Source organism: Periplaneta americana, chromosome 10 (genome assembly GCF_040183065.1).
Source record: "Periplaneta americana isolate PAMFEO1 chromosome 10, P.americana_PAMFEO1_priV1, whole genome shotgun sequence".
NCBI classification, from domain to species: Eukaryota; Metazoa; Arthropoda; class Insecta; order Blattodea; family Blattidae; genus Periplaneta; species Periplaneta americana.
The window spans coordinates 59925107-59947103 of record NC_091126.1 but is presented as its reverse complement, the minus strand read 5'-3'; the positions used below and the strand labels follow the sequence as shown (position 1 = coordinate 59947103).

General features: G+C 36.9%; 1 protein-coding gene and 1 non-coding gene across 16 annotated transcripts in view; one reads left to right on the top strand and one right to left on the bottom strand.

Moving 5' to 3' along the window:
* Cirl (Calcium-independent receptor for alpha-latrotoxin) overlaps positions 1-21997 on the bottom strand; it is a 1849656-nt gene that overhangs the window by 483454 nt on the left and 1344205 nt on the right. The gene's annotated exons all lie outside the window — the stretch shown is intronic.
* Positions 14896-14967, top strand: TRNAH-GUG (transfer RNA histidin (anticodon GUG)). The gene has a single exon. It is a non-coding gene; the product is annotated as a tRNA-His (tRNA).

Below are 21997 nucleotides of genomic sequence, written 5' to 3'. Positions count from 1 at the left end.
ATGGGGGCAGATAAAAAAGTTATTTTTTTTCTTCCACCATATTAATAATGTTAAAAGAAGTGCTTATACAAATTTTGGCCACTCGACCGCAATTACGAGGGCCGTAAAAAATACGTTCGCCAGGGGCAGTTAACAGAAAGAAAAAACAATTTCATTGGAAAAATTTATTGGAACAGACACAGCAATTGTTGAGCTATTTTTCAACATATTTTCCATCGGAATTGAGACTTTTTCATATCATGGGATCCACAGAGAGGTGCAGACGCAGTCAAACGCTGGTTCCGATGTGAGGCGGCTGACTTGTACGACACAAAAATTTTTTCCATGGTATGACAAATGTCTCAATTCTAGTGGGAGATGTGTTGACAAATAGCGCAACAATTGCTGTATCTGTTTAAATACATATGTCCATGCAATTGTGCTTTTTTTCTATAAACGGTCCCAGGGAAAATCACTTTCTGGACGGCCTCGTAATTGCGGTCGAGTGGCCAAAATTTGCATAAGCACTTCTTTTGACATTATTAACATGGTGGAGGAAAAAAATTAACTTTTTTTATCTGCCCCCATCAGAATGTTTGCTTCTGAGTTATGAGTTTTCTTTACGCGTCTTAGACTTTATACCAGCGGTGACAAAAACTCGACGTGCAGTGATTACATGCAACAGACAGCCAATGAAGTAAGGAAACGGAGGAAAGGTACTTGGTATGAAAAATACAACCAGTGGTGGTTCCTGTATTAACATCTTGATCAATCCTGCGGATAAAAATCTGAAGCTTTGCTGTATCAGTAATTTCACTGCTGTCATCAAGAGCCAGTGAATAATACACGATGTTTCTTGCTTCTTTTTTAATATTCCTCTTGAATATAACCAGGAATTTTCTAAATTCTTCTCTCGATACTTGGTCGAGAAATTCGTAGTTTTTCAAAATTAAAATTTACTTATGGACAAGTTATTTAAGCCATTTTAATCATTAATCTTTTGAGAAATTCTGTTCTATTATAGGATTTAGAGCACGAGATATTTCAAATTTCATTAGGTTGCTGACTTCCTTACATTTATTTATGTCATCTTTCTCTTCCTGGCTATGATTTAAGACATGTCAATTCCAGGCGTTTAACAGTTCGTTGGCACATAATATTGAATCAGTTTTTCTACAATATTATTATTAAATGAATAACTAATAAATAGTTATCCTCATCTACAGATTAAGAAGATTAAAATTGAGATAAAACCTAATAATTTTATCTTTCTAGGGAGAAGATCTGAAAATGTCAATATTCATCCACGTATAGAAGAATTATAGAAACACATACTTAGTGGCCAGTAATAATAATAATAATAATAATAATAATAATAATAATAATAATACCTTGTTCAGCATGGCAATTAATGTTTCTGTCCTCCTAATTGAACCGTTGAACAAGGTCAACATATTACATTTTGTCCGACAGAAATACAAAGAAGTTATCCTTCTCATTCTTTACGAAACTACCTCTTACTGCTTGTAGAGATAGAGTTTGTAGAGCGACATGATACCGCCACTGCTTGCCTTCATTACGTGAATGAAACACACAGCCATGTACAGGAAATTCCTCGTACCCGTTTGAATGTCTGTGATTACACGATGTAATCACGGCACGCGCTTTGGTCACCGCTGCTGTATATGCTAAGATCGTCTGCAATAACAGTAAGATACCACATCACACACATAAAACCAGTGCACTCACCCATTTTGTCCCGCAGGAGTTCTTTTACATGCTAATAAATCTACTGAAATCAGCCTGTTGCATTTAAGTAGGCCTACATTTAAATGCCATCGACCTGGGCCGGGATCGAACCCGCAACTTCGGGCAGAGAAGGCCAGCACTAATATGCCAACTGCGCCAACCAGGCCGACGATAGAGTAGAAACACCGCAAGAACACCATGTATTAAGAGAAAATTGTGTAGGTACACTAAATAGAGAGTACAAATGGATGTACGATTATAGCTAGGGACCGGATTTTTATGTAATATCAAGGTGTGAAATATGTACATATTTATGTAAGAAAAATAAGCTGAATATGTACCAAAATATGTAAAATCATGAAAATATTTATTATCAATATCTGGGGTGGTTTGTATTGTTAAGCCTAGATATTTTTAGTCTGGTACAATTTTTAATTTTCTGTTCTTCATGACGATTTCTACCGTTTCTGGTGCTTTTCCGCCGTTACTGATTATCATCATTTCTATCCTGTCCACATTTATAACAAATATGTTTCTATTGCACCATTTTACCATGATGTTTATTGTTTGTTGTAACTTTGTAAGGTCTTTAGACCCTATTACTATGTCGTGGGCTTATGCGTATGAGATTATTCCCTTCATGATATTTACAATACGAAGTAGTTGTATGATAAAGGTTGCCTTTTGTTCACTCATATTTACAGTGGGCGGTAAGGGGTGAGTGCCTCTTTTACTTCCTGGAACTAAGATGTTATGTTTCGTCCCGAAATATATCCTTTCTCGGGTAGGTAAAAGGGCTTTTTAAATCTGTGTATTTCAAATTGTAAACTTCCCCCAGCAGAAGTTTTCTTTTTCCTTTTAAAGAAGTAAAAATGAATAAAAACCTCTAAATATGTAGATTTATGTACAGACGTGGACAAATTATTAGCAAAATGGAAGATTTTTATTACATATTTTTACAAAATATAATTCTTCAGTTTAGACTACAGTTGACATTTTTGCGTATTTCGAAATTATTAGCAAAATTGAAGATTTGTATTGTATATGTTTGACAAAATTTGACTCTCCAATTTAAACTACATTTGATATTTTTGCATATTTACAAATTATTAACAAAACTGAAGATTTTTATTATATATTTTTACAAAATTTGACTCTTCAATTTGGACTACAGTTTACATTTTGGATATTTCCAAATTATTAGCAAAACTGAAGATTTTTATTTTATATTTTTACAAAATTTGACTCTTCAATTTAGACTGCAGTTGACTTTTTTGCATATTTGCAAATTATTAGCAAAATATGAAGATTTTTATTATATATTTTTACAAAATCTGACACTTCAATTAGGCTACAGTTAACATTTTTGCATATTTATATCTACTGTAATGATAGAAATATGCAAAATTGTCAACTGTAGTCTAAATTGAAAAGTCAAATTTTGTACACAGAATTATCATAAAAATCGTCAATTTTGTTAATAATTTGTCCACGTCTGTAATACCAAGCCATAATATTTAATGTTGGGTAAATATGTAAAAATATGTAGTATCAAATTTTAATATATTAATAGTAATTACAAGATTCGCAAAGATTTGTTATTTATATACGGTTAGGTTGAAAGGAATATATATATATATATATATATATATATATATATATATATATGAAATTACATAAAAATCCGGTCCCTAATTACAGCCTACATGTTATCATCTCTCTGCCTTCAAATGTTCGCCCTTTCGCACGTTTTCCATTCATTTGTAGATTATGTAGCAACATACAGACATTCAAAATCTCCGGACCATATGGTGAACATGGTGCAATACCACTTACGCGATAAACGCGAACAAAGATACAGTAAGATAAGAGAGACATACTTATTTACAATGGGAGTAGGTAAATATTTTCCATACCCCTCCAGGTAATTGTACCCGGGTTCTTTACATTTGTAAGTGGAAACAACATGGCTGAAGCCAACAGAACAATACGATTATATATACAGTATACACACATTCACACACATAGTAATTAATTAAGTATGAGAGAATTCACATTTTTGTATGAAGTGAAATACCAAAATAACTCTGCCAAGCTTGTACAGGGACATCACTTTATTTTTACTAGCATTTTTATTGTACCTGCGTTTCTGAATGTACTCGACTCCCACCCCTTTCACTAATGTTCTTGCTCCCGTCAGCCACACAAACTTACGGCCACTGTTGCATTCGAAGTCTGCTAGCAGTGAAGTAAACAGTACAGAGTATAGTGTGTTTCAGAAATATGGTTGCGTTTTCCATAGAAGGAAGAGCCTATATTATTGAAGCTTATTTTCAGGGGCAGGTATTTATGGAGATTAACTTTATTATTTGTGTTTTTTAATATTGGTGTCGGCGGAGATTGTTGGAGATTGATTTGTACTCTTGGTGGGTATTAATGGAAATTTTGTAAAATACAATTATTTTGAAATTGGAGTATTAACTCAGTATGAATATTAGGTACTTTCCAAATAATTAATATTAAAGGTTCGTTGAATTCTGGTAAAGGTGCGGTATGGCCAATAGACAATATTTGTTGGATTGAGACTGTATTTAACACACATGCATTAAACACGAAAAAAACTTGCAGCCCTCAAATTAACACTTTAAAATTATTAGCGAAATACTAATTCTCCGTCTTTTTTGTTCACTAATGTAATCAGAACACCTGGAATACCATGTAATGTAGCCTACTTCGATATTATAACAAATTCAAAAGAAAAAATAGTCCGAAAAAAGAACTCAGAATATGAAATTCGCTATAAAACGACACAATAATAATAATTCGCGAATGTGTTCATATTTCGCTATTAGAACTCTATTTCGCGATTTGTCGCGATTGTTTTATCCGCATATTATTAATCAGAATCACTTAATTCGTAAAGATTAGTAAAAATCTATTGTTATATCTATTATGTCGTGATTTTCGCAATCTCCATAAACACCTGGCCCTGCTTATTTCGCACAGGTATGGTGTGTAGCATGACTGAATAACTTTATCTGTGTGGACTGAGCAGAAGTGAAGATTAGTTACCGAAAGTACGGTAATATGCTAAATAATGTAGCCATTATATAATAAATACAACCGCCTTAAGAGTTGAATTTGTGAAAAAAACTGTTACTACTTTACTGTATTTTGATAAAATGCCGTAAAAGTAATAAACAAACTGAAAATCGTAATATCGTATTTCCCTGTAACATAAGTGGATACACTACTTTTCTCTCCTCATATACCTAGTAAAATGATTTGTTTACATATTGCACTAGTAACACCAAACTCCTGTAATAGTAGGGGGTAACAGTGTTTCAGAGTATAGCCAGGTTAATGTTAAAAATGTTGGTAAAAATAAAGTGATGTCCCTGTAGAAGCCATTGGCACGAAAGCAAACGAGAACAGATCTTATTTTAAGAAATCTACAAATAAAAATAATTGAACATTACTATGTATGAAGGTTTAGGGGATTTTTTATTTGATTTGGTTTATCCCAGGTAGAGATTTTAGTGTCCCTCGGCAACAGAAATATTCAATCAGGATTTAATCATTAAAATAAACGATAGTTGAAAGCTTGCGATAAATTATATAAATCCGCGGCTAATTTGAATTTCAAACAAGTCTCACTCAGTTGCAAACAACAATAACTGCCTAAAGTAAATTATTCGGAACAAATAATTACAGATAGATTGGTCGTTTGGGATCTTTCAGTTTAATTGAAAAAAGAGTGCAAATTGCACGCTCTATTTTCGCAGTACTAACACGTATTGCGTAGGAGAGGGAGGTTTTAACTCCCCGAATTAGTAGGATAAACCGTTATTCGAGAGGCAATTAATTCTATTTTCCTCTGATAATCGAAAGCTTACTAGCAGTCCTATTCTAGCTCCACCAAGTTACTAAATTAATTTGGTGGTCTCCGAGGATGGGGCACGGGATGTTGTGCATTATTTCATGGGTTTCTCCAGCTGCTAGTCCATGTACTGTATAATTTCTTGTTCACAGAAGAGTTGTTATGCACACGAGATTTGTCAATCAATAATGTGGTATAATGATCATCTAAAATGTAAAATATGTACTCATAATTTACAAACTTCTACTGTAACTCAAACTGTTTTTCCCTGTAATCCAGTCTTTACCATGCTTCCATTTAACGGAAAGTTCGTCAGTTCAAACCCGGTTGTGTGCTGCGGTGTTTAAGTGACTATTACACTCTTACTACGTCATAGTACTTTTGACCAATAAAACGGTACGAAAGGACGTATTTCAACCAATCATGGCTGCTTATCGCACAGTTTTATCGCGTCCCTAGCATTTGTTTAATTTTATCGCGTCCCTAGCATTTGTTTCTTTGTTTACCAACGTTTGAAACTGCGCTGGTCTGGACGTCAAAAAAAATATATAAAATTACAAACCACTCCAGTCGATGCACAGCAGTTTCAAATATGACTCGCATTGGCATTCAAGAACAAGAATTAATAAAAATCACTGATCATACCTATGCATCTTCTGAAATCCGATTTACAAATAAATGAAGGGCACCATTCGGAAATCCTGAATAAGTTGAATACACCATGTAGGCCTAAATCAACGAGTTCCACTTCTATTATGCACACGTCCAATATAACATCAATTGAACCACCAACCACATTCAAATTTGAAAATTATACATTCAATAATTATTCCTTTTAAAATTATTCATTCGGAAATCCTGAATAAGTTGAATACACCATGTAGGCCTAAATCAACGAGTTCCACTTCTATTACGCACACGTCCAATATAACATCAATTGAACCACCAACCACATTCAAATTTGAAAATTGTACATTCAATAATTATTCCTTTTAAAATTATTCATGTTTATTTTTTATGTCATCGTCGTTAATTAAAACTTTTCTAACACTTGTGTAATATTAGTTAGGTTATGTTATAGCTTCTGCTATATGATATTACGGATAGTCACGTATCAGAGATTGTTTAATATTAAGATTTATTGAAAATCATCTGTCAAGTGACGTTGATTACTGTGATTCGGATAATTGAAGTGGAATGAAACTGTCTTAATAAAAATGAAACTGAATCAACAAAGCCTTCTTGACTAGTAACATTGCCATCGTGTATAGATCTCGACGAGAAGGCATTGTTCACTACTGCCATCTAGCATGCATCTAGCATAATATTTGTAATGTTGAGATGGTATAAAAAACATTTCAAGACAGTTGTATTTTCGTAAGTCAATTAATATTTTATTGTATTGGAGTACTTCGTTACTTCTAATCTTTATATACTTTCTTCTAATCGTGTAATAGTCAATTAAATCCCACTAGAGTTTTGATTTTCTCTAGATAAATCAAAACGTCTAGTGAGATTACTGTTGATAATTTCTTAACAGCATTTCCAATATAAAAAGAAGCAAAATCATTGGTCTCATGTTGTGATATTACGGCTTACCCACTTAGGTACTTACATACTTACTGGCTTTTAAGGAACCCGGAGGTTCATTGCCGCCCTCACATAAGCCCGCCATTGGTCCCTATCCTGAGCAAGATTAATCCATTCTCTACCATCATATCCCACCTCCCTCAAATCCATTTTAATATTATCTTCCCATCTACGTCTCGGCCTCCCTAAAGGTCTTTTTCCCTCCGGCCTCCCTCCCAACTAACACTCTATATGCATTTCTGGATTCGCCCATACGTGCTACATGCCCTGCCCATCTCAAACGTCTGGATTTAATGTTCCTAATTATGTCAGGTGAAGAATACAATGCGTCCAGTTCTGCGTTGTGTAACTTTCTCCGCTGTCCTGTAACTTCATCCCTCTTAGCCCCAAATATTTTCCTAAGCACCTTATTCTCAAACACCCTTAACCTATGTTCCTCTCTCAAAGTGAGAGTCTAAGTTTCACAACTATAAAGAACAACCGGTAATATAACTGTTTTATAAATTCTAACTTTCAGATTTTTTGACAGGAGACTGGATGATAAAAGCTTCTCAACCGAATAATAACAGACATTTACCCATCACCGTAGAAAACAGCTTGTTACGAATCCTTCAAATAAGCCTCGGAATGGGACTCATTCTCTGGCACAACAACAGCAAAGGAATAAGATTTTGAGATTTGGTACTTGGAATGTTACAAATCTATATAGAACAGGAGGGGTAACATTAGTAGCAAAAGAACAAGCTAGATATAGAATAGACTTTGTGGGCGTACAGGAGGTTAGGTTAGATGGGAACGGCATAACACAAATAGATTATTTGTTGTATTATGGAGAAGGAAACGATAATCACCAGTTAGGTACGGCTTACCCACACTGTTTAGAATTTATTTGCAGGATTTAGTGAATAACAGCTGTTTTCAGAACATAGGAGAGGTGGTAGTAAGGGGAAGAAGAATAAAGTTCAGAACATTTTTGATGGCATAGCGCTGTTAGCAGATTATGACAGTAAGGGATATACTTTTAGAACTAAATGAAGTTATAAGCAGTATGGAAAAGAGGTAAATGTAAACAAGAAGACGACCATAGTATCGGAAAAAAGCAGGTAAATGTGCGAATTCGAAGTGAGAGAGTAAAACAAGTACAGAGTTTCAAATACTTGGAGTGTACTCTATAAGTGATAACATGAGCTGCTGCAAGGAAATCAAAAGGACAGCTGCCCTTGGGCATAAAAGTATATATTAATGAATGAATAATTAATGAGGGAATGGCTCACGGATGGAAAAGCGCTGCAACAACTTTACCAACCAACTATTTCTCACCTTACCAAGCTCGCTGCTTTGCGCACAGATGTCTCTGTGTGACATTCTGTGCGACCGCAAGGACCTCTGATGTATAAAGCAGGAAACGAAGTAGAAAATAAGCGACACAATAGGCTGCAATAAATTGCATACCGGACGGCCATCAAAGAAAAAGTAATCACAAATTTGTTTAAATGTTTTACTATTATTATGTGCTAAATCAAGTAGTAAAGGATGGATATAGAGTTTACTGTAAAAGGTATCCCCATAATACGCCATGAAGGCACTTGGGGGGCATGGAGGTAGAGCTCCATGCTTTCCATGACCTCGGCACTATAATCTTTTCGCTGTAAGAAAAATCCTAATGTAAACAATAGCACGTGACTGAAGCGAGGCTTCATTGGCCGCTGTTTTGCGCCATAGATTCTCAGTACATGTTCCCGCCTACTGTTGTATATTCTGTTTCATGTTAAACATTCCCAGTTACTCGTCAAGTAGGCCTAACCTCACTACTATGCATTCATTTGCTTAGGAAACAATTACTTTATAATTTCACTAATTAAAACTCACATAACTTATATACATTTAAGACTATTTGTTTTTCTCCGCTTTTGAGAGGGTTTCCACTCTTATGTTTAATAACCACACACACCGAGGATGCAGAAGCCATACTTCAGTACCACGTGCTTACGTGAAAAACAACGAGCTCAAGTGACGCCAGCTTGTTACAAGAACAGACTACTTCGGTATTACTGTTTGTATTCATCCGCGTTCATAGTACATAACAAAATATAAAAGTAGCTTTTCTTTTACATATCGTTTTACATGAGTGAAGTTATATGTTTCATTGTATTTAAGAACTAGAATTAAATTTTTTATTTTCAAATAATACAAGATGATAGTTTCCAAATACGGACTATATTTTCCTGCGTCATGTGAGTGTTTCGGCTGTGAGCCAATCACGGGTATGACAGCCACGTGCTTGTGTTTACATTAGGATTTTTCTTACAGCGAAAACAGTATAGAATGAGGTGGTGTGGTCGGCACCATGCTCTGACCGCCTTTTACCCCCGGGAAAGACCCGGTACTCAATTTTATAGGACGCTGAGTGAACCTCGGGGCCGTTCTGAAAGTTTGGCAACAAGAAAAATTCCTGTCACCACCTGGGATCGAACCCCGGACCTTCCATTGAGTTTACTATAGTGAGTCAAAATACGAATTTATTTAAAAACTACTGATCGTAAGTTCATTTGACACAAAGGTTTTTGCATTCCATGCCGCAACAAAATACCTTCATATAAAATTATAGCTAGCCCATTCTCGCACCTTTTTCGCTACCCTGAAATCATGTGGTCCATTATATTCCTTTCAGACTTGCAGAACAGGGACGAGAATAGTAAGTGTCTCCTGAAAAAAAAGTATATTTCAAACTGGTGAAGAGCGGTTGGGTCTCTGCATACGAGAAGACTTCTGGCATCGAACCCGCGACAATCGGTGCAATCAGACTTCGTAAACGTGCATAGAAATGAGCAGATTTCAATCACAGAAAACTTAAGCTGAAGAGATAAAAAGAAATATGCAGGTGGCGGATATGCAAGGGTTGGTGACGTGCAGCCGTCCGCATCCTTTATTTGCGAGTTTTTGATTCCTATTTGTGAAGCCGATGTATTTACCATACAATGCTCTGCTGGGCGGAGGAAACTTCGGGTTCTAAGATAGCCAATCACTCAATGCTTGCTGGAGAATCTGCTCTCTCTCCATCTCTTGCTTTCTCTTGTTTGTTGAGTGTAACCTTCGCAAAGGAATATATAATAATGTCCCTCCTTCTCCTTCTTCTTCTTCCCTCCTCTTCCACCTCCTCACAGGACGAGTTGAGTCCTGCATTCTGCATACCAATAGACCAGCCAACTGCTATGAATGCCCACTGTCACATTAGGGACCATTGTATAAAGCTCCTCCTCAAACCTCCGAGTCGATTTAAAACTTCTTGCACACAGCTTCTGTGACGGCAGACAACTTTTCTACCTTTGAAATATCAGCATAAAGATCTCAAATTCCCCAATTATAGCAACGCCACATTCATATTAATTAAACTAATTGACACTGGGGTTTTTGACCGGTTCAAAAACTGTCACAGTTATTTACTCACTCTCTCATCAGACTCCATTTTATACTGTTTTTTTTTTTTGTAAATATGAAATTGGTTAAATTGAAATATTTTAATATTAAATTATATGGGAAAAAATTCAGGGGACTGAAAGTACTTTCGTAGTACTAAATACTTCATTATACTAGCGTTCGTTGTAATGATATTTTCAATAACAGTTTATCATTTCATCGTTTCTTAAAGTCTGTAGTCTAAAAAGAACTGAGACATTCCATACAAATTTTTAAGAATATGCCAGCGATGCCATGAATTTTTTTGGGCTTTTAATATAATAATGTTATTATGAAAATAAATTAAACTGCCAACTTTGACCGCCATATTATTAATATTTTAGTCATACGAATGACTGAAAAATGGGTGGCAGTTACATGTTATCCATCATTTAAAATATTCTAGACACCCTATATGAAGTGTCATCGAAACTAAACAGACGCCACTGTAAACCTAATAATCATATATACCTTAAAGACTAATCCGAATAATATTAAGGCATTCACATAAAAACACTTCACTGAAAAAAGAAATAGTTTTATATTCGAATGCAACAAATTAAATTCATGCGAATTTCATTCGTATTAAAGAAAATCTTATTCCTAATCCATCTTCCAAGTTTTATGACTTTATCTCAAAAAACCTGTGAATAATTAAATTAATAAAATTATTAACTTTTATTCCGACGGTTGAGAATCGCTTGCTACGTTTGGCGATCGCAGCGTTCGCGAGACTTCATAACGATGAGTAATCTCAAACGTCCGTCTCCCTGACCTTGATCGCGCAACATTCTGTACGACGGGAGAGCCTACCTGCTGAGCTCCTTTGTTCCGGTGAGTTATTTTTATTAAAAACTGGCATGATATTTAAGTCAATATTCTGAAATTTTCACAGTGGAATCAATATACCTTAAAGATTTAAACACATGTTTTCTCGTCTGTACAAATGAATTGCATTTTGTGTTCTATATTTTTTTAATTAAATTACGGTGGGTAACTATTTAAAAAATTATATATATATATATATATATATATATATATATATATATATATTCATTTTAAGGGCATTTATAAACAAGGCCCTCCTTTTTCGAACTGCATCGAAATCATTTTTCCATCTTTCTTTACATAGTAAGAAAATTTCAATGAATGAAACCGTGTTCTTTGTTAAACCAATATTTTAAATTCTGATTGCTGCCAAACTATGAAAGTTATAAATATAGTATTCCTTGAAATTCATATTTAGAACATACAAAACAACCTACTACAATATTTTTAACTTTTGAGAAATCATGGTTCAAAAACATATTTTTCGCATAGAATGACCTAACTGTAACTGAATTCATTCATGGCTGGGCATCAGAATTCTGCCTAAGGCAACAGAGGACATAAAACTCAAAACAAACACGAGTATATAACAGGAATTCGAACGGACGACCTTCAAATCCCGGCAATATAAATCCTAAACCTTAACCATCGAGTATCACGGTCGTTCGTTTTAAAAGCTGAGAACGAATTTTAGAAAGGATGATGACTAAGATTTGAAATTCGTTTTTTCATTCCACCTGAGAAGAGTACAAGGTTGCTAATAAGGCGAAAATTCTCACTTTTTCTCACCAACAGCACAACTCATGTTAATTTTCCATGTCGGTCAAATTTGTCTCCACGTGTGAATTAGTATAATGTACACTAATTACGCAAAATACAGGAAGTAATGTTCCAACTACGACGAAACCTAAATGACAAAGTCACACACTGAGCGTGAACAAAGAAATCGATCGTAACTCTTAACTCTCAATGACGTAAACACAATACTTCTGTTAATAACATGAACTAGGTAGCGACTCCTTTGCTAATAGGGAGTGAATCTTTAATGTGATACTTCATTTCTAACAAGTAAAGTAAACCTGAATAAACAAAAGAAACTTTTTCGAATTAAACCACAGTTACATTGGAAAACTCAATTAACTGCTAACAGCACATTCGTAAGTAAAATTAGTAACTGTATTTTTTTTTTTCAGTTTGCGACTGCTTCTACTACGCACGCACAATACGCAATTGGGCGTGAATCATCATAAGACACAGTTCTGGCTGCCAGCGCCAGCCATATCCGTGTCGCAGTTGAGATTTGGTGCGAAAAGTTGAAGAAAGTGACGATCAACTCGTGTTCTTTGTGCGAGAGCACTCTTCGCTGCACACATGCAGTATGCGAGAGCAGACTGTCCCACTCAATCGGTTGTCTTTTTGCTCGTGAGTGCACACATTGCTTCGTAAGAGCAAATGAGTTGGTCACTGCTGGTTTAAGTTGTAAAAGCCAATAACCGTCTTATTAATAAACCGTGTATAGTTTTTATACGAGACTTATGCAGAGTTGGGACAGAACGTTACTAATAAACCATGCATAAGCGATGGACGTATAAACAGCCTGTAACTATACAATGGGAATTGCTTTGCAGTAATATACACGAAACCCCTTGTTTAAGCGTTGTATATAGAGAAAAAATGGTCGCCCCTCTAACAGCTGTTCGTATCGACTGTCATTTTATGATGATGGTTGCCTTGTAACCACAGAAGAACAAACCAAAGAGCATAGAATAATTAGAATAATACTGCTGTAGCTTGTACTCTTTGACCAAAATATAGCGTGGTAATCGATCAGAGCCAGTTGTACTATCGATACTTGACACGACAAACTAGAGAGCTCTAACGGATTCAATAGAGAACCTCAGATATTCTATTACCTTTCGTAATGAAGTAATGACGAAACTATGACGTAGCTGTGTACCAGTTATACTGTTATACACGACGTATGTAGTGATTATTAGTAAGGAATTAACACAAGACTTATAAACGAGCTACTCATTATATAAGACAGTTAAACGTCTGTATATAGTGTTTCTATTAGTAAGACCGTAAGTCTTTAAATACATCGTGAAGCGTGCTTTGTACATATGAGCCGTTCAGAGCAGAAGTGGTGTAAGTCAAAATTGGTTAATGAGGTTTAAAGTAAAAATTCTGTAAAATGCAGCGCAAAGTAGCAATTAATAAGTCCTTCGTGCTATCAACTGACTACTAATAGTTTAAATAAACTGGATATTAATTATATATTATTTTAATGTACCGAAATACATATGATATTTCCATGCAGATATTCTGCGTCATCATACGATGAAAGAGTAATGGAACGGAGAAAAATTCTCTCCGGCGCCGGGATTTGAACCCGGGTTTTCAGCTCTACGTGCTGATGCTTTATCCACTAAGCCACACCGGATACAACTCCGACGCCGGTTAGAATCGTCAAAGATTAAGCTCCAACTCTTGGGTTCCCTCTAGTGGCCGCCCTCTGCACTACGTCATAGATGTCTATGAACGCAGGACCGAAGTCCACACATGTGCTGAGGTGCACTCGATATGAGTGACTAGTTGGCCGGGATCCGACGGAATAAGCGCCGTCTTAAATCACGAAGTGATTTACGCATATCATATATACCGATAATGTACCGAAGTACATATGATATTTCCATGCAGATATTCTGCGTCATCATACGATGAAAGAGTAATGGAACGGAGAAAAATTCTCTCCGGCGCCGGGATTTGAACCCGGGTTTTCAGCTCTACGTGCTGATGCTTTATCCACTAAGCCACACCGGATACAACTCCGACGCCGGTTAGAATCGTCTCAGATTAAGCTCCAACTCTTGGGTTCCCTCTAGTGGCCGCCCTCTGCACTACGTCATAGATGTCTATGAACGCAGGACCGAAGTCCACACATGTGCTGAGGTGCACTCGATATGAGTGACTAGTTGGCCGGGATCCGACGGAATAAGCGCCGTCTTAAATCACGAAGTGATTTACGCATATCATTTATATTATTTTAATGTACCGAAGTACATATGATATTTCCATGCAGATATTCTGCGTCATCATACGATGAAAGAGTAATGGAACGGAGAAAAATTCTCTCCGGCGCCGGGATTTGAACCCGGGTTTTCAGCTCTACGTGCTGATGCTTTATTCACTAAGCCACACCGGATACAACTCCGACGCCGGTTAGAATCGTCTCAGATTAAGCTCTCGGATCCCGGCCAACTAGTCACTCATATCGAGTGCACCTCAGCACATGTGTGGACTTCGGTCCTGCGTTCATAGACATCTATGACGTAGTGCAGAGGGCGGCCACTAGAGGGAACCCAAGAGTTTGAGCTTAATCTGAGACGATTCTAACCGGCGTCGGAGTTGTATCCGGTGTGGCTTAGTGGATAAAGCATCAGCAAGTGGAGCTGAAAACCCGGGTTCAAATCCCGGCGCCGGAGAGAATTTTTCTCCGTTCCATTACTCTTTCATCGTATGAATATTAATTGCTAATTTGCGCTGTATTTTACAGTACTTTAACCCTCATTACCCAATTTTGACATACACCACTTCTGCTCTGAACGGCTCATATGACAAAAATCATTTCATATAAAATATAATTCCACAACACCACGCGCCGGTTTCAGACATCGAGGCCTAGTCAAAATCGAGAAGTAGTCGCAAGATATTTTATAGACACCTGGATTTTAAATATGTAACATCGAATATTAGAGTCATAAATATGACAAATTATCTGATCCTCGTAACATACGATGAACAAATATTTGCTATATTCCGTTTCTTGAATCTGTAAAATTAGTCAGCGTATTTGAGTGGAGACGGAGACAAGCAAATGGGCGGAGCCTAACAGTGCGGGACAGTATTGCGGGCTGCATCGTCTCGAGGCCGTTAAGGCGTAAAATGCGCGGCGGCATCTTGAGTTCAGATAGAAACGATCCCCTCTCTGCAGACGCTCGCTCCATTCAAACAATCCTTCCCCACAAAGCGGTTATTGGACTGGCCCCCTCCATTCACCACTTGCGCAAAGGACTCTGTTTCGACTCCTACACTCTACATATTTCAGAAACGGAGTTTATATTACTGCGCAGCAATTTTTACTGCCAGTTTAATCAACACAGGAAGGAAAAAACACACGAGTTTTTTTGTTCACTCCGCGCACATTAACTTACTGCCATAACGGCAACTATTCTATGTTGCGTTATAGCGACGTTTTTCCACACTGCACATTTCTTATATTTTACACTCTAGACGAGGAAAACAGATAAATAGACACTGGAAATAACAAAAATACATTTCTTATGGAAGGACGATAAATCACCTGCAAGGAAATTATTCTTACCAGTTGAATTTCCAACTGGAAGCTTAACTACTGTATAACGTTTGTATGATGTTTATTGCATTATGAAGGGTTTTTTTCAACAGTCGCACCTTTAATTACTCGTATTTTCTTAATTTTGTACACAACTTTAAAATCCTGGAACTGGCTTATTACACAAGAAATAGAATTTTATGCACCACCATAACAACGAGTATGTTTCTGATTGTTCTGGTGGTCGTTTTATCAGTAGGCACTTTCCTGTAATTTGGCCTGAAGGTAACTAAATATTAATCCAGCAGATTATTTAAATTTGTTCATTTTACGACGTTTTATAAACTGCAATGTTTATCTAGTATCTGACCAGAATGAAGATGACAATGCCAGCGAAATTAGTCCAGCGTCCAGCGCCGAATGTTACCGAGCATTTGCTCTTAATGGGTTGAGGGGAAACCTAGGAAGAACTCCAACCAAGTAACTTGTCTCAACCAGGATTTGAACCCGGGCTCGCTCGTTTCATGGTCAAACATGCCATCCGTTACTCCACAGCGATGGACGGCAGACTATTGGTTGTGGGACTATCTGAAGGAAAAAAGTGTTCTTCAGCAAACTTGCGACAATCGAGGTATTAGCCTTGTAAATAGCTATCCTGACCTACGCTAACCGCCATCATGCATCATGTGACTTTAGTAATAGATGGTTTGCTGAACGGATGTGGCATCTTTTGGCAAAGAACTCAGAGGGGATTTGGTACTTACTGACATGAAAGAAAGGTTTTAAGATATAACTTAACATGAATACGGTGCGTTTTGGAAACTTTTGCTTGGTACTTACTGACATGAAAGAAAGATTTTAAGATATAACTTAACATGAATATGGTACGTTTTTGGAAACTTTTGCTTGGTACTTACTGACATGAAAGAAATATTTTATGATATAACTTAACATGAATATGGTGCGTTTTAGGAAACGTTTGCTTGGTACTTGCTGACATGAATAAGATATAACTTAACATGAATACGGGGTGCGTTTTTGGAAACTTTTGCTTGGTACTTACTGACATGAAAGAAAGATTTTAAGATGTAACTTTCACCATATTATTGAGTGTGATTTCGAGAAGTGGTGCCGCCTGTAATCTCATTTTCAAAATTTTTGGAGTTGGTACTTTTTGGAAATAAGCTTCTCATATACTTTCTCGTTTCCCTTTGATGTCTTTAATAATGAGATTACCATTCTTTACACTAAAACTTGCTGGCAGATTAACAGCAAAAGGTTATGTTATCCTCGAGTATTTCTTTTTTGTAAGCAGCATGCTTCAGCTCGTGACAAGGGTTTGCCGCTTCCGGCGGACGCATCTCTACTTTCATTCACTAGACGCTTTTCTTCAGCTCTCTGTTCCCTCCTTGTGGTTCCCGACTCAAATATCAAATGACTCAACTGTGTGCGGAAGTCACAATGGAGAAATTCCACCCACTCAACTACTCTACTGGTGTGTACAGCAATATACTACATGACAGAGTACTATTAGTGTGGAAAGCGACCGAGAAATTTACTGCTGATGTCAGAGATTGATTTGGTCTTCATTCATTCATTCACTCATTCATCCCAAAGGCAGGTATTTCATTGCAAACCCAGCTTTATCCAATTTTTCCTACTTTCAGCCTTCCTCTTTGTCTCCTCATATGATCCATATATCTTAATGTCGTCTATCATCTGATATCTTCTTCTGCCCCGAACTTTTCTCCCGTTCACCATTCCTCCCAGTGCATCCTTCAGTAGGCAGTTTCTTCACAGCCAGTGCCACAATCAATTCCTTTTCCTCTTCCTGATCAGTTTCAGCATAATTCTTTCTTCACCCACTCTGTCCAATACACCTTCATTTCTTATTATGTCTGTCCACTTCACACTTTCCATTCTTCTCCATATCCACATTTTATATGCTTCTATTCGCTTCTCTTCACTTCGTCGTAATGTCCATGTTTTTTTCCCCATAAAGATTAATTGCGATTTCCCGGTCTACGATCGGGTCAAAAACCCTGAAAGAAGTGATATTTAATCCTTACGGTGAATTTCGGTGAAGTCCGGAGGGCCTAATTAGTCAAATCTATTCTTCTCACCTCCACGCGGGAGCTCCTGGGATCTTCAGTGGTATGTGGAAAGCAATGGGAAGAAGCTATCACATTCATCTTTCCCAAGAAAAACTGGAAACTGGTGTTTATTATTTACTGTTTTTCTTTATTTAATCGATTATGTAACGACTCTGTATCAATTGTGGTGTTCTTTAACGTTGAAGAAATTTGTGATTGTGAATTTTTGTATATTTTCGGCGAGTTGGCAAAATTAAAAAGAGTGGGAATTAATCTACTTTAAAAAATTAATAAAAGGAAAATATTCTTAATCTAAATAACTCCGATAATGGTCATGTATTTGATCTACTAAATGAAAAAGATGATTTGCGTTTGTCATTTTAGCAATTCGTTTTGGATTACCTGACATTCTCTTAGAGTTTCAGAAAACCTCAGAAAAATCCCTACTAATTCCATTCGAACCCCACCCTAGCGCAGTCTAGGAAGACCAGCTCATTACCCATCAGCCACTCTGGTGGCATATGACATTATAGGACTAGCGGCGAGCAATCATCGGCATTAAAATTGAAGCGTTTTTTGAGTCTACATCCCTTTGTCAACAAATTTAGCGATTTAAGTGTAATTTGTTTTTGTTATACAGGGACATCATTTTATTTTTACTTCAATTCTTATTGTACCTGAATTTCTGAATGTATTTCACTCCCACCTCCTCTACTAGTAAACTTACAACTGTCTTCCATACAGAACCAAGGCCACGTATGCAGTCAAAGTCGCCTTACGGTCATAGTAAACAGTACTAAGTTTAGTGAGTACAGTACGTTCCAGAAATATGTCGTATTTTCCAGTGACGAAAGAGCTTTCAATATTGAATCATATTTTCGCAAGGTACAGTCGTCCGTTTGCCTATGTCGCCTCCCGGTTTCCCCCACCCGCTTCTGCTCGCCCCTCTGTAAAGGCTAGTGGCTCGGATGTCTTAGCTCTTTTCTGAAAAGATTAATTTCTGTTAGGAATTGGATGTCTACGTAATATTATACAACTGTTTAAAATAACTTAAATAAAAGGGCTTCCTCAAGTAATTAATTGTCACGTGATTTCCCTCTTTCCCCTTTCTACTACCCTGCGACGAAATCACTTGGACGGACAGTAGATAGCATGCCTGAGTAATTTTATCTTTTCAGATCGAGCAGAAGTGAAGACTGAATTTACAGTACCTAAGGTACTCTTTTATAGAGTAGATACAGAATTATTTCAACGTGAGTTACTAGTACGAAGGACGGAACTGGCAATTGGAATTGGGTACAATAATCTATGGTGCGATAATATGCACAAAAGAACTGAAGCCTGTATCGAAATGAACGTCCACCATTTTCAAAAATGTGTTTAAATATCCATATTGTGATTACTTTTCAATTTAACTTCATTCTCTATAATGTACGCCAATGTGCTGTAGACAGTATAACATACACTGCATAATGAATACGTCCGAATGGATAGCTCAATTCGTGAGTAAAAACACATAGTTAATACAGTACTTATTTTGATTAAACAAAAATCTAATGAAAATTATCAAACTCAAAATCGCGATATTTCCTAGTTTACGTATATGGATGAAATATTTTCAGTGATTCGTTTGTATTTTACGCCAGTATCATCGAACTCCAGTCGTGGAAGGGGGTAGCAAACGGTGTTTCCGGTTCTCAACTGTTAATCCAAAGGTATAGCCAGGTTAATATTAGAAATGCTAGTAAAAATAAAATGATGTCCCTGTATAATGTATATGATATTAGTGTAAGTTTTAAGTTCACTCGACAGAACACAGGCTCCAGAGGCAAGTGTTCCATAAACAAACATAGAACTTGACATAAACCGCACAGCTATTTGACGGGGGAAGCAGAAGTTCGATCAAACGTTTTGCTATGTTGTCCAAATGTAGAAACGTATAGCACAAGCTTACGGTGAGATAGATACGAGTGGATTACATCTGACAACGTCAAGGCCATTACAGTAGTATCGTTTTTAGAGTCTACATCCCTGCACCAACAAATTTAATGATTTAATTGTATTTTAGTTCGTATTTTGTTACATGACGTGTGTATAATGTCAGTGTAAATTTTAAGTTGATATGACAGAACACAGATTTCACAGGCAAGTGTTCCATAAACAAGCATGGGACGTGACTTTTAAACTGAAAAGCTAAACTACACAGCAATTTCAAGGGAAAGCAGATGTTGATCAAACGTTTTGCTATGTTGTCAAAGTTTAGGAACGTACACCAGAAGCTTCCGGTGATATAGGTGTGAGTGGGTCGCATCGGCAATGTCATCAAATCTATCGCTATCTCTTTCACTCTCCATGCGTGGTCATCGGGCGTCGTTCCTGAAGAATATTTTAACATTTTCTACTGTACTGAGTATGTCTTTTTTAGTTGGTTATTTAACGACGCTGTATCAACTTCGAGGTTATTTAGCGTCGATGAGATTGATGATAGCGAGATGGTATTTGGCGACATGAGGCCGAGGATTCGTCACAGATTACCTGGCATTCACCTTACGGTTGGAGAAAACCTCGGAAAAACCCAACCAGGTAATCAGCCCAAGCGGGGATCGAACCCACGCCCAAGCGCAACTTCAGACCGGCAGGCAAGCGCCTTAACCGACTGAGCCACGCCGGTGGCTGAATATGACTTCGTGCTTAAGTAATTAAGATACAGTAATGTAAATGATGCATCAGTTTTTTTAGTAGTCACAATATCAGCCGTGTTATAGTTTATGGTCGCGGTAGCAAGGCAAAGCCGGAGGAGTGGTTACTGCGGTGGGTGGACGGAGGGGGTAGGTATACACTGTACAGTATAGCTCGCGCAAGGAACGATTACCAAAAAAAAAGTGGTGGCGTTACTGTTTTGACATGTGCATGTCGGCACGCCGAGGGAGCGAGAGGTAATGGCCGATGGAAGTACTGCCACTTCCAAGAAGATGAACAGATGGGGTCATCGCCTGCGGAAATGAAGTCCGTAGCAAGAAAAAAATTCGAAGCGAATTACTGTACTCCAACCAGGAGAAAGTCTCAGGAAAATAAGACGCAGCGGGGTGATGCTATGAGTGAATGTTGATGTCATAAGGTCACACATGTGGGTACACACATCTCCATTGGCTAACTCTCAAAGCACAAACGATAACACTGATACACATACTTATACTACCCTAGTTACAAAATTAGGTCACGGTTAATTTCCTGGTCTTTTAATCCCTCCATACAGGAGAGCTCATGTTTTTTTTAACTGACGTTACAACGGTAATATTATCTATCTACTTCGCTCCAATATATGACGCAATAGTAAGCACATTCCTTTCACGGTTAATCTCCTAGTTGGAGAACAGTAAACGCGCAACATTATGTTTAGAAATAAAATGATGATAATCTGCGACTGGAACGCTTCATCACTACATAATAAAATAAACGCACTTGGAACAAGATACGTATTAACATGCGGTGGAACTGAAACTAAAACCATAATGTAACTATCTCAATGCAAGACTGATTCTATCGATGTCGTTTTTCTTCCGACTGTATTCTTGAATATCATTCAAGATATCTCTTCCACAGCGAATGGTAGTGCATCGATATTCGTAACTGATGGCGCATCATTATAATGTTAAAAACAGGCAAGAAACTAGTAGAATATCATTTCAACAATATTTAAAAATTGTTTGAATTAGATTTACAATTCATTCAATTACTATGATGTCCAACATGATATGCTATTGTGTATCTGAACGGAGTGTCACTGTTTTACGTGACGTACCACAGCGTCATCATTTGTTTTTAACCTCTTCCCTTACTATATATTTTACCAATTTTGTGAAAAAAAAAATCATTTTTTTATTTTTGTATAGAGTGCATTTAATATTACAGAATCACTGTACATCACTAATTTTCTTACATACATAAAAATCACTGTAAAATAGACATACATTCATAACTGAATTGTTATCCCGAGTTATCTCGTGCATCTTGATTCCAGCTCTGGTAGTTGTCCCACTTTGATTTTCTTCTCAACTATTTACCAAC